Here is a 14,744-nt window from a genome sequence, read left to right as displayed (position 1 = left end):
CCCAGAACTCCTGGATGGCCCCTGGGACTAGAGCATCTTAGAGATGGCCCCTTGTCACCAGGTTTTGTAGGAGGCTTAGGAGGAGGGTACAGCAGCAGCAAAAATGAAAGCAGAAAGGTCTGGAGGGAAGGAGTTGGGGAGACCAGAATAAGAATACATTCTGGTTGGTTGACAAAGTTAAACAAACAAACAACAGTGGTAGCTCCCAACACCCCAACACTAATATGCCCAAAAGAATAACTAGAACATATACATATATACATATATATATCTAACTTTTCAAATTAGCATGAGGCAGATTTACAGGAAAATAACCAAATTTTTTTTATGTAGGTATACATGGGGTTTCCATAAGAATACTAGATCCAAAGACAGATGGAGCAGTTGAGGCTAATATGCCATCTTGAGCTAAACAGGTGTATGTGGGGGTGGTGGCTGGTGGGGATGGTGGTGTGGCTTGTGACATCAAAGGGCAGGAAGGCAATTCACATGATGATGGAAAGTTAAATATTTGTAAACACACATTTGCTGTGCCATCTCTAACAATGGGACATGGAGAGGACTGAATCAAAAGGGTCTCGAGAGTTCCCTCCCTGTCTGTCACACTGGTTCACATTAAATTATGATTATTTATGGTGATATTACCCTCACTGGAGCAGAGCTTCTATCTAAATGTTTTTAGGCTGCTGGGGGAAGATCAAAGGTTTTTCCAGAGTCTTTGGTTTATTGAAAATAACTAGCTTGAAATAATCAATATCACAAAAGACATATTTTGGGATGGCAAACTCTGCTCCCCCTCAAGCTCTAGGAGAGTGGCAGGGGCCCAGTGGAGATGGGGAAGCTGAGAGAAGCAGTTCTGAGGGAGCTGATATGATCACACTGATTTTAGACACGTGGAGCTTGATGTAGGGGGTGAAAAAGAAGGAGACAGGACGTCCTGAGCTTGCCTTGATTTCAGACAAGGCGACGCTGGCCTGCACCTCCCACTAGATGTAAGGTGCTGGGAGCTCCCATGATGACCTCAGTAAGGGATGGCCCCCAGGACACTCCTGGGACAGAGTTCAAGGGCTTCCTTTCCAGGGCACTTTTCACAGGAATTTCAGGAGTAAAAGAAGTCACAATCATAGGAGTTGGCAGATGATGCAAGATAAAGTCATGATATAAGAAAACAGGAGAGTTCAGGAAGGATGGGTCAGAGCTTCAAATACTGGAAAAAAATGGAAGCAAGAAAGGCCATTGGATTTCATGATTAGGAGGAACCAAGATAGCAGTTTCATTTGTTTCATCAGGCACAGAAGACATATCGCCAAGATATAGAGTGACTAAAATATTTGCAATTCATGTCATAGTCAAGGCACTAGTTTTCTTATACAGAGAGTTCTTAGGAATCCTTAAAAGATCTATCATGTAATGGAAAAACGAGCAAAGGATAGTAACAGACAATCCACAGGAGATTCAAATGACTTAAACATAAGAAAAATGCTTGACCCCATGTATAAAAATGCAGATTAAAAGTATTCTTTTTCACTTATTATACTGACACAAATAAAAACGCTTGTTAAGACAATCTATTGGAGGTTAAGAAGGGAAACCAGGCCCTCCCATATGTTGCTGTAGGTGGGTAAATTGGTATAACTTTTATGGAGAGTGGTTTAATTCCAAAAAGCAAATGCAATTTCATTTCTGTGTATTTAGCCCACAGATGCACTCACAGGGGTGGAAAATCCTATATGTGCAAGGATATTGCAGTGGTTATTAGAACAAAGGACTAGAAACAACTTCAATGTCCAGGGCAGAGAATTTATGGTGCATCCTCACAGAGGGTTCTTGGCAGCCATTTAAAGAATGAAGCAGCGTTGAATACACTCATGTAGAACTCTCTAAGATGTTTTAAGAGAAAAAAAACCCCAGGGGTAGAAAAATGCATAAATGCCTCCATTTATGTAAGAGAAATACAAGCTAAAATATATGTATACTGATGCTCTCTGGAAAGATATACAAGATGGTGTAGCAGGGGTTGCCTCTGAGGAGAGCTGTGGGGCTTGGGGACACCGATGGAAGGAAGATGCTTCGCCATGTGCCTTTTAGAGCATTTTGAATCCTGTTTTGTGAACATGTATTAACTATTCAAAAATGAGTGCATTCAAATAATAGATAATAGTGGGTGGCTAGGAAGTGAATGTGGCAAATTGACACAGTTCTCTCTAGAACTTTGTCTTGGGGGGAAGGAGAATGTAAGGAATAATAGATCAAGGGAGTTAGAGGATCAGGAAGGTCTCCATCCCACCTCCCTCTGCCCCCGCTCCAGGTTGCAAAGACGTTTGAGAGCTAAAGGGAGAGGGGCAGGGACAACAGCTTGGAAAGTGGGGAGATGGGTTGGAAGCAAGCAGGAAGATTAGCCTTGAGAAAGAGAGATGGCCTGGAGGGAGTAAGTGGTGATGTGGATGCTTTGGGGACACATGGACTCTGAGGAGGGGGACACTGAAGGAAGAGTGAAAAGTGGGAGGAGATGCAGGGCTCTGCCTCATTCATACAATGAATAGTGAACGCACTGTGTGGCAGACAGAACACAGAAGGTGGCTGATTGGCGTGCAAAGGCGCCAATCAGCCTTTGATGGCACCAATGGTGGTGGGCAGGGATGGCGGTGGGCAGGGAGACCAGTTGCATTCTCTGAGCACATTTTCCTAATATGGCTTATTTGCAACAATTTTAAGGTAATATGTTTACACGATGATGGTTAAAAGTGATGAAAAGACAAGTAGAAGCAGCCATAAGGAAGCAAGTCAGGGAGGTCCCTGCAGAAGGGGGCTGAAGGTGCCCATGTCATAGGCTCGCTCCTCTCGGCCCACTCTCCCGTGGACCCGATCCAGAGGCTCATCCCCTAGAGGGCAGAGCGTTCAGGCCAGGTCCTGTGCCAGCTCTGGAAACTCAGCAACAAGCAGAGGGGATGTGGTCCCTGCTCTAGAGAAGCTTACAGTATAGTGAAAAGACAATACTCACAAAATAATGGTGTCACTCCATCTGTGATAAAAGATATGAGGAAAAGTACAGGGTGCCCTAAGATAATATGACATTTAATCTATACCGGGCAGGGAAGGGGTCAGCACCTGAGAAAGTGGCGTTTCAGCTGAGAACCAAAAGAACTGGAGATGAGTGTAGGGGTGTGGGAAATACAGAAGGACAGTGAATTAGAAGGGCCTGAGGTAGAAAAGAGTTTGCCATTTGAAGGAACAAGAGGAGGCTGGGTTGTAGAGAACCACGGAAAGAACGGCAAGAGATGAGTTTGCAGAGAGGCAGCTGTCTCTGCACGTCAGGTCCCTAGGTCAGTGTAAGGGTTAAAAAAATGGTTCATCTTCGTATTGGGATGTCTTTAAGTGCTTTGACATAGTGGAATCACATGATCAGGTCTGCATTTTAAAAACATTATTTTGGCCACTGTGGGGTAAAATCATAAAGTTGGAGGGGGCAGGAATGAAAGGGGTAGATTTTTTAGGAGGCTCTCGCAGTGGTCCAGGTGAGAAGATGGATGTTAGCTGAATCTGCTGTGGTGGCCATTTCACAACACATGTAAATCAAACCATCACGCTGCATGCCTTCAACTTATACAGTGATGCATGTCAGTTATTTCTCAATAAACTGGAAAAAAAAAAGAGAGGGAATCCTAGTGTCACTACCACACAGTTCCTCCACCAGGCAGCTGGAGTCTTTCTAGATGTTTCTGATGGTGATTCTGATGCCTGCAATCTGGGGAACTGAGAGGGCTACGATGTAAGGCTGTCCCAGGCAGTCAGCTTTCTGTGCATTTCTCCAGGTCCCCACACCCCGCGCTTGTGGACTGGCTCATGGGCTCTGTTTACTTTTCCTTTTCCACTTCCTGCTGTCCAGTCAGTTTGGGGTTAGTGTAGAGAATATTTTTATATTATATTGGAAAAATGACAAACGTACTGATAGTAGATACACTTCAGAAAATAATCACATTCCAATGTGAAATACCAGGGATTATTTTGTTATCTGCCTTCTGGAATTATCAAAGGAGGGTTTCTCCCCTTTGGTTCAGCTAATTTTGAGTCTTTTAAATTTATGTCAGTTCACATAGATAGATTGATTTTTAAGTTATCTTTAACCACTTATCTGTAAGCTGCCTCCTTCTCTTCTATATGTCGGAATATACAGAAAGCATACAGTGTAATGATACAGAACTGTGTATAAGGAATTGGAGCTATAGCCTGTCCCTGCACCCCTCTAGATGGCCACTTCTTGGCTTGTTGGCTACATCTTACCTTTCCTCTCTCGAGAGCTGAACCCTGTCAATAGGGCTTTATGTGGCAGGGGTCCCCGAGATAATACAAGAATGTCCTCGCTCTCTGCCTGCTTCCTCCAGCCTTGCCACTCCATCTCTTTGCACCACCATGAGATCAACTTTTTAAAAATGCAACTCACATCCCCTCACACATCTATCTAAGACCCCTCCGTGCCATCAGAGTCAAGTCCAGATTCCTTCAAAGCATGTATGATGTTCCGGTCACTTCTCCAGTTGCCTCTTTACTTATTTATTTGTCTGTTTTCCCAGTCAGACTGTCATGTAAGTTTCTGGAAGGTCAGGACTGTGTCTTATTCACTGTTTTTCATTGGACAGATGCATAATTAATTAATAAATCAAAAGCAGTGCAAGGGCCATTAAAACATCTGCCCAGTCATATAGTTCAGAAAAACTATCTGGAAAGGCTCATGCTCCTTGTGAATAGCCTTTGCAGAATTATGAATGGCCAGTCACTTTATGGGATGAGCTACTCATCTGTTCAGTGACAGTGATTTTTAGCTAAAACCCAGAACTCATGGTTTGACAGAGGATTTTTGCCTTGGTTCCAGACAGAAAAGATAGTCTGAGAGATGTAGTTCAGATTCTGACTATTGGAATACTTTAACGATTTATAGGAATGACATAGGAAATGAAGTATTAGGACTAGTCCAGGAAATCTAGGACCTATGATCACAGACTATAGGATCAAAGAACAGTTGGCATCTAAACTGACCATTCGTGGAAATTACTCTGTGAATCTCTAATTCCTGTTACAAGACAGCAAGACTTGCTGGGGACTCTTCCATCTTTGGATCCTTCCAATGTTCAGTACAGTGTGTTGAACATGGTACATGTTTATTGAAGGGCTGAATAGGGACTAAGTTAGTTGCATCCTCTCTGTTGCACATGATTGCTCGAGGGAATGGAAACGAATATTCAACAACTTCTAGACACTATTCACAACAGGGCAATTACCAACTATCCCATTCATTGGGATTTGTCCTGGGTTTCCCCTCAGGGAAAAACTCATCCAATTAACAGTTTATTCAAAATGACTATAACTTTGAGCATTTTGCCTTGGAATCACTAAGGCAAATGGGCCAAGCTGATCATTTTCAAGTTGTATCTTTAAGGACTTTTATGCTTTTCTCCATCCACATGCATCCAGATACCTCTTTCTGTCAGTTGCTGGAAATTCCTTCAAAGAACAGGGGCTGTGAAAATTGATAGGAAAAGCTAATTGAATTCTCTGTGCCTAAAGTAATAAATATAGGAATGGAGAGAAATGAAGATGAGGACTTCTGAAGGGTCATTAGATCTGCCTCTCTTTATCATTGCTGAACAGCTATTGCATGCCAACCCACAGTGGGCACAGTAAGTGGGTAGGACCCCTGCACAGCAAGTTAATCCATATGCAGACACAGTGACCCCAATTGCTTTGCAATAGACAGCCACATGGCCTGTGCCCTTAAAATACATCATTTGGGCACCTGCCAGTTGGCTGATTTATCCCAGCTGGCCAGAGACAGCCCTGAGATCATCAGCGCTTTTGTTAATTGAGAGAGAGGGGCAGAGGAATCAAGATATTCCTGGGCACCCAGCATTCATTAGCCACCTGGCCTCGCTAAATTATGATACTGCCATGATTTTTCCAGTGCATCAATTGAAATTTTAATACTTGGAGTGTATTAATAACTTGGAATGTATCATTTCCTAAATAAGCAATGCCCTTCTGAACTTACTGGAGAAGGGAGCCCAGAGAATGGTTAAGTGACACAGATAAAGTGGTTAAATGGCTCTCTTTTCCAATGAGCAGTGTGGAGGTGGCCCTGGAAGTTCTATCCACAACAGCAAATACAAACAGATGCGATGTACAAATGAACCTCTGAGCTAACGCCCCTGACTTCTGTTCATTTGTTCCAATTATATAGTGTCTTAAAAGGGCGAGCTTCAGGAAAAATGGTGAAACATGATAATAGCAGCTATGAATTTTAGAGCACTTATTCTGCACAACAGTGTGCCATGTAGCTTATACCACTCACTCCTCAGAGCAACCTCACGGCACACTGCTCCATTCCACAGGGATCTACACTTCACAAGAACTGGGACTTGGCCTGTCTTGCTCACCTTTTTATCCTCAGCACCTAAAACAGTTCCTGGCACACACTAGCTACTCAATAATGCATTTGGTGAATGAATAAATGACTCTTCATTTTAGAGAAGGTGGTTGAGGTGTGGCAAAGTTGCTAACTTGTCCAGGCTCTTCAGCTCTGGAAAGTGACAGAACCAAGGTTTTCAGGCTGAATGTTGGGTCCTTCCCACCCCAATTCAAAAGTTGATACCCTGCCCTCCAATGTGACGATATATGAAGGTAGAGCCTTTGGGAGGTGATCAGGTTTACAGGAGGTTATAAGGGTGGGGCTTTCTGTAATGGGGTTGGTATCCTTATAAAAGAGGAAGAGAGACCAAAACTCTCTCTCTATATACCATGTGAGGACACAGTGAGAAAGTGATCATCTGCAAGCCACACAGTAGGTCTTATCAGGAACCACATCTGCCAGCATTTTGATCTTGAACTATGAAAAAGGAATGTCTGTTGATTAATTCACCAGTTTGTGCTATTTTCTTATAGCAGCTCAAGTACACTAAGACAATCCTGAGGCACACTCATCAACATTTACCTGTCCTGTCTTCCATTCATTTATTTCGCTTTCTACCATTCAGGAACAAGTGAAGACGTGATCAGCTTTCTGCCTCCCTTTCTGCTCCCCTTAACCCCTCCAGCATCTGTGTAGTACATCAGAGTTTACAGAGTTCACATACGTGATTTCACATGGTTCTCAAAACCAGCTTGTGAAACAGGCAGGACAGTCATTATGTACCTTCATTTTACAGATAAATAAACGGAGGCTTGGCAAGGTCAAGTGACTTACCATGACCACAGAGCAAGGACTAGGCCTCCACTCTCTGACTCCCTACCCCAGTACCTTTCCCTCAGTACCACATTGTGGGTGATGTCATTCCTTCAGGAGCAGGTCCCCTTGTAACTGGAGGCTGATGGAGAGGCAGGAACTCAACTTAAAGAATGATTCATGTGTGGTAGCATTTTTGGCAAGTGAGCTCAGGGATTTTGGAGCACCTCAAATGACTCCAAGTTGGCAGGTGTCTATCTTTCCTACACTTAAACCTGGGGCAGGATCATTTTTCTGAAAATCTTCAAAGAGCTGGCAAATAAATGCACTTGTGTAATCCACACACCCAGTTGATCTTCAAGCCCTGACCATTGTAAGAAGTGTCACCTGCACTTGCCCCCTTCTGACTATTCCTACTCCACCTGCCATATACCTGCCTCAGAGCCTCACTTTGTCCTGCCTGGACTATGGCTGGATCTCCGAACTGTGCCTCTATGACTCCTTTACCTGGCCTAGGCCACCTTGTGGAGTTGAATGTGACAGACTTAAAAAATGGAAAAATAACCAAAAAACAAAAACCCAGAAAAACAAAAAATAAAAAAGAAGACTTTCTTTGAAAAGGAAGACTTGAAATTTTATTTTAACCTTTTAAAAAAGTTTAATTGAATTCACAGGGCGAGGACAAGGGAGGCTTTTATTTGGGGCCCATCCAGCTCTCGTCCTTTGCGACTCTCCCTTTGTCTGGTTCATTTGTAAAGTTATAAAACTGTAATTGTAAGTATAGCTTCCCCCCAAAAAAACCCAAAACTACTTTTTATTTTTTTTAGAAAGTAATCTTATTGAGAGCAGAACCTTATCTACTTATGACACAAAGTTGTTAGACACCTAAATACTAAGTAATGTGTGAAAAAAACACTATACCTTATGTTAATTTTGCCAAAGACTTGGATCTTTTGTATGTCATAAAATTCAAACAGAATCCATTTGCATTAACTTTTTTTTTAAAGAGTATACTGATATTTGACTCCAAGGAAATAATCAGAAATAATCCTAACGAAGGGGGAAAGTCAATAAAAATGAAGATGATCATTGTGGAGTAATTTATAATAAAGAAAAACTAGAAACAACTTAAGAGTGAGTAGTTAAGTAAATTATGTTGTGTCAATTTGATGGACTATCATATAGTCACTAACAATTATAATCATGCAGACTGTGTAGCAAATGAAAATGCTTATAACATAATGTTAAGCACCCAAAGTGGAATAGCAAATTGCACAGATACTTGATTACAACTCTAAAAATCATGTTTACATGTGGGCAAGGACTAGCAGGAAGCAAGAAAAGGGAAACAGATAATTAGTTCGGCTGGTGGGATTGTAAGGAACTTCTCTTCTTTCTGAATGTCTGTTATGTTTTTCATGTTGTTTGTACAGTTTAAAAGGATGCCATTCAGCCCTTTCGGGGACCATTTCGAGACTGTTAGTCCCAGGAAGGCACATCAACAACACTGGAGATGGCAATTTCTCATTACACCTCCCAGCAGTCTCTCCTGAGTGCCTGGTGCTGCTGGTGGGAATACTGTGGTCCAACCTGAGAACAGCCGTTTGCACAGTTGTTCCCAAATAGAACGTTGCTGCAGAAACCCAGCCACTGGAAGAGTATTTATACATAAATGTGATCCACAGCCATTTACCACATTTTTTTTTAAATTAAAAAAATCCTCAAGCACTGGCTGGGAAGCTGTTTAGCTGGACTGTTATGGATGGAATCACTGATTGGGGTAGAAGTCTGAGCAGGATGATCTTGAGGACCTGCCAAGTCAATGAGCCTCACTTAGGATCCATGTGACCTTTACACACAGGGCTGAGGCTCTTAGCTGTTCACAGCCTCCCCTACTCCAGGCAGACGTGGAGTATGGTTTAAGGAACAGCACATTCAAATGCATCAATCAAATCCCTGTTCTCCCACCAACAAGTTTTGTGACTGTGGATGAGTTATATTTTATCTCTCTGAACCTTAGTTTAGTCATCTTAGGTAAAACTGGGACTTGGAAACCTATCCTTGAAGGTTGTTGAGAGCCTGGAAATGAGCAGGCATGTAGTAGGTGCTGAATTAAAGAGGAGCCAGATTTGGAGGGAAATGAAGATGCACAGTAGTGTCAGATAGAAGCAAGGTGGTAGGCTTTAACACGCAGAAGCATGGGGGAATGATCCTTTTAAAAAAGAAGTTATTTACTTATTTTTTAATTACAGTTGAGATACAATGTTATATTATTTCAATTAGAGACTTAAAGGAGCATATCAAGTGCATGAGAAACAGAAAACTGCTGATAACATATGTTGAGACATAGAGAAAAGCTGGGTTACTGCCAGTTTATAGATGCGAAAATACTATTTCTTCTGGGAGCAGCTGTAGCAAAAACAAATGTGAGCAATCAAGAGGCTCCTAACTTTACATTTAATTGCAAAAAATCGAATGCATAATTTGAGAATCACCATAGGCACCTGTTCTACCTTCCCTTTCTAAGTCAAGATCCTGTCTGCAGTAACTAGACCAGCCTTTCATGCTTCATTCAAAGGGAAGTTTCCCTAACAAGCTGGCTTCCCAGTAAACTATGTTCTGTTTTAAGTTTCCAGCAGTTCTCTTAGGACAAAGATTTCTATTGACATCAAGATTCAGAATTAATTCAAAGACCATTTTTATAGTTATACACAAATTTGATAAACTAAAACAGAAGAGCTTTGGACTTTAGCAACCCAATATTAATTTTTTCTGTTCTCACCCCTGTCTTTACTTTGTTTAGAAAAATAAAAATATTGAGAGGATAAGTAGTACTTATTATTTTGTGTAAAACTTAAAAAGCAATAAGCCATTTTGATTTCTCGAAAGTGCACCCTGAGCACACAAGAAACTTCTAATATTTTAGGAATGTGGAGACTAACTAATGGGCATGTTGTGTGAAAAGATTAAATGCGGTGTATAGTATATTCAGAGTCAACACAAAATCCACTGGGCATTCATGGCATCTGAAGATTAATCTTATGAAACCTACTGAGCCAAGTTTTGTGCTGAAGCCAGATCTGTGAGAGGGCTGGACAGAGGCTCTATTCACAGCCCTGGGGGATTTGTGTTGGAAAGATTGTGCAGATTTTCTGACAACCTTGTCTTTGAATTCAGATGAATGAAGCACTATTGTTTGGTCATGAGGAACTTTAATAAAAAAAGTTGTCACCGAAGCTGTTTCTCATTGGGTACAAGTGTGTGGAAATGACAGTCCTGAGATTTTCCTTGAAAAATGAAATTATATTAGACACTAAAATCAATGCCAAAATAAGGCAAGTTTTGAATGAAAAAATAAAAAGTGACAAAATACCAAATGAAGACTAAAATAATCTTTGGGCTTTGTTAGTAGATATACTCTTATTTCCTACTCTAAACCCTGACTTAGTCTGAAACAGGACACAGGACACAGGACAAGTGGACATTTTGCAGATGGCCACTCGAGTGCCATGTTTGATATCACCTTACCTATATTTTTTCATTTCAAGTATGTTGGCCTCATTCAGGGATTAGTGACAGCCCATCGAGACACATTGCAGTTTTAAAGCAATGACCTTTCTTAGCTGGATCTAAAGTGCCAAATATTGTGCCATATATGGACACATTAACACATCTATAGCTTCTTAGGCATCTTCTATTTGTAAAGTGGCTTAAATTGACTATTGGGTAGGCTGCTGCCTCAGTACTCACTGAGCTGCAAGAATCAACACAGAACAAGAAGATCTAAGGCTCTCAAAATACCTGGCTCAACAGTTACCAGTCAAGAAGGAAAAGACTTTATTTTTCCATTTTCTTCACAGGCAGATGGTTTAGCAGAAAGGACAATGAATTTGTAGTTAGTAGCTCCAGGATTCAATTCAAGTGGAAAGAGAGTGAGATTTGGAATTTGGGATGTGGGTATCAGAGGGAACAATGTTAGCAACTGTGAAAACCTCACCTGTCAGAGCCGCAATTTACTTCTGAGAAATGGTCCTACTAGGAACATAGTTCTCACGAGAGTGTTAGGAAGGCTCCATTGGGTATGATGTATTGAAAAGTGATTTGTGTCTTGTAAAGTGCTATACTAATTTAACCATTCTTCTTACTAATTGTGAGACCTTGGGCAAGCCTCTTTGCTTTCATGATCTTGGTATCCTTCTTTGTGAAATGGGGGAGGTAATGGCAACCTATCCACTCCATTAGTGTATCTTAAAGCTCAAAATGAAATGATGTGGAAAAACTGGGTAAATGGGAAAATACTTCATTATTTTAACAACTTAGAAAAATTAATTTAAAATATTCCAGTGAAATGCCTCGAGTGTTATCTACTTTGGAATGATTTGATGACTTTTATTCCTTGTTGAATGTTGCTATTTGTTTCATTTAATCTACAGGTGATTTCCAAGAGTTTAATAATCCCTTAAGTAGTCAGTGGCATAATTAGAATTTGATGATTTAAGAAAATATTGTTCTCATGTGAGCACAGATTTGTTTTCAACTCCTTCTCAGGATATCACCTTGTGAAAGTTGCCTCATCATTGTACCTGCCTTTTCTCCTATTGTAGTTGGTATTTTTCCATCTCCCCTGTTTTCTCTTCTTCCCTGTTGTCTGCTTCAGCAGTATGCCGCTGGTGCATGTTGGACTGGAGCCAACTTAACTCCCCCTCCCTCATTGCTCTTTTCACCCTTTGAGATTCAGAAGAGACAGCCTTGGCTGGAAGCTGGGCATAGGTTATGCAGAATCTTCGTGGTGCAGGAAGAGAACCTCAGAGGCACTGTGGAAACAGACACTCTCAGACAGCTGGATGGACAGACAGAACTTAAGAAATTGCATAAATGTGCCTCTTTGAAGAAAGTCCTCTTCTTGCTGTGCAGCAGCATGTAGCTTTTGAGGTTTTTAATGAGCTTTGTGATGCTTTTTAGAGCCAATGTATGATAGTGTTCCCATAGGAGTCAACATATCTTAAAAGCTTTTTGTAGATGGTTGGCTCAGCACAGCTGAATATATAACTCTTTCTTTAGAGAAAAGCCCAAAGACAGACACTGTTGACATTATCTTTGCAATTTCAAATGAAGCACTCTTCAGTGAAAGGCAGTCTTGTTTCTATTCCAAGATCTATCAGTATAGGCTCCCAAGCCGGTCTTTGCATGTCACAGGGGATGGGGAGTACAAGTGTCTGCCCTCGTTTAGATCCCTGCAAAGTCCTTCCCTGGCTGGTCCTTACCTAACCAAACAGGGACAAGAAAGAAATTTTTCTTTTCTAGGGGATTTTGACTTCCAAAGAATTACTGGGAGGTTAAAGGGCCATGTGAACTGGTGCAACGGTCCCAAGGACTGATCTATTTTCTACATTCTGTGTGCAAAGGTCCCAAATGAAAAGCAGAAAATGGTCAATTTAGTTAATATTTGAGAATATGAAGCAGTGCAATGGGCTAAGTCTTTCTGAAAAGTAAAATAAGGCAAATAAAAAAACTTTCTAGGAGCTACCCAAGAAGCAAGAGCAAGGGGATGGCCTAGGTCTCCATGTGTGCCTGTGTTTGTGTGTTCACATCTTCACTAATGGACAAGGGACAGAATAACACAGTGATTAAGAGGATAGGCCGTCTTGGACTGAATTTACAGTCCTCAAAGTTACTTAACTTGTTTGAGTCTTAGTTTTTTTATCTGCAAGTGGGAAAAATTATAGCAGCTACTTCATAGGTTGCCATGAAGATTAAATGAGATGGAAGGTATGTAAAACACAGCTGGTACCTGGCACAGAGCAAGCCCTCAGCAAGTACATGTGTTGCCTGTGAACATAAGTACTGTAGAGAGAAAAATGAACAGCCATCAGTGTGGTTTGGGTTTAGAGACTGGGTTTGTTGCCTCCTACCATCAGAAAAGGGGGACATGGGCCCTTTAGTCTAAAATTTTTTCTTGTGCTTTTTGGGGGGTCAATTTCTTTCTCTATGTTTTCATGTTTTAGGATATCATTTGATGGGCACTCATCTTTCCTCTTTTATTTCCCATTTAAAAAACGCTAAGTTCTGTGAGTTTTCTACAACTTTGTATGCTACTTCTTTTATCTGCTATCATATTTTTTGTTCTCAAATCATTCTTAAAACCAGTATTTTATTTTAGTTTCATTGATGTAATACCTTCTCTGATATCTGTGAGGGTTTTAATTACATTTGTTAAAGAAGTTTTCTTGTCTTCCCTGTATTCTTTATTTCTTTCAGGTTCTTTGTTCTGTGTGTTTGTTTTGGTCTCTTTTCCTGTGGTGGGTTTCCTTACTTGTCTGGGATCCTTGATGGTCTTTGACACTTAAGAGTGAAGCCCTAAAAATCTGTGTGCACTTGCAGAATTGGGAATGGTGAAGTCAATGGAAGGGGGCATGACTTTTTGCTGGGGACACGCAAATGTTTTTATTTATGTCTTTCTATTGGGCCTTATTAGTCTTCTCAGAGAAGAATATTCTATATACTCTTGTCTTAAGAGTTGAGCTTTAGTTTCAGCATTTGGGAGCAAAAAGGGAAGGAGGCAGGAAGCTCTTTTCATTAGCCCACAGTATTTTCTTTAATTCTCCTTTTCTCAGATGCACCTCTTCTTGTCCTTACCTGTGGCTAAGTCCCAGCCTCCAGCATCTGGCTGATTGATGCTTCCAGGGTAAACCTTATCTTCCACCCGGGGGTGGCTAGGGGCTGCCGCCTGGCTAGGTACATGGAGCAGCCATCTGGGGCACCAGCATCTTCTTTACAGACTTACACCAGTCCTCCTCTCTGCAGCCCTACAGTGTAGCACAGTCTTCAAGGGTATCTAGTATTATTAAGTCCTGCGCCTTTTGGGAGCACCTTTCCTCAGCATTCTGAAATGTCCAAACGTCATGTCTGACTCTTGGACACCATTTTGTACTTTGGTGACGCCCATTCCTTTGCATCAGGTCCAGTTGTAGCTTCTTATGATCCTGCAACTTATAGGCAATATGAACATTTAATCTTTCTCAACTTACCCCAGTTCCTGAAGCTCTGGTCTCAGTGGGCTGAATCCCCAGACATGGCAGTAATCATTTAACAAGCAGCTTCACTGATTCTTATTGAAGATTGCTATCAGAATGAAAGGATCCTGACTGCCTTCTATTTGCTATTCTGGTTTTCTGTTGCTGCGCAGCAAGCCACCCCAAACTAGTGGTTAAGACAACAGCAATCATTTATTTTGCTCATGATTCTGGGGTTGACTGGGGTCAGCTAGGGAGTTCTCACTTGTCATCACAGAGAGCAGCTGGGGCTCGGTTCTTCTCAGAGGCTTCTTCATCCCACAAAGGGTTGCCTGAGCTGGAAAGAGTAACAGCTGGGGCTGGAACCACTGGGGCTGGAACCTCTGGGGCTGGAACCTCTGGGGCTCTTTGGACAGCTTTCTCCTCGCAGCCTCTCTGTATGGCAGCCCCAGAGATCTCAGCTTCTAACGTGACAGCCGAAGTCTCCTGGGATGAGTGTCCCAAGAGAAACTGGCAGA

The sequence above is a fragment of the Phyllostomus discolor genome, chromosome 11 (genome assembly GCF_004126475.2).
Source record: "Phyllostomus discolor isolate MPI-MPIP mPhyDis1 chromosome 11, mPhyDis1.pri.v3, whole genome shotgun sequence".
In the NCBI taxonomy this organism is placed as follows: domain Eukaryota; kingdom Metazoa; phylum Chordata; class Mammalia; order Chiroptera; family Phyllostomidae; genus Phyllostomus; species Phyllostomus discolor.
The sequence above is the reverse complement of the archived record's forward strand: the minus strand, read 5'-3'. Positions refer to the sequence as shown.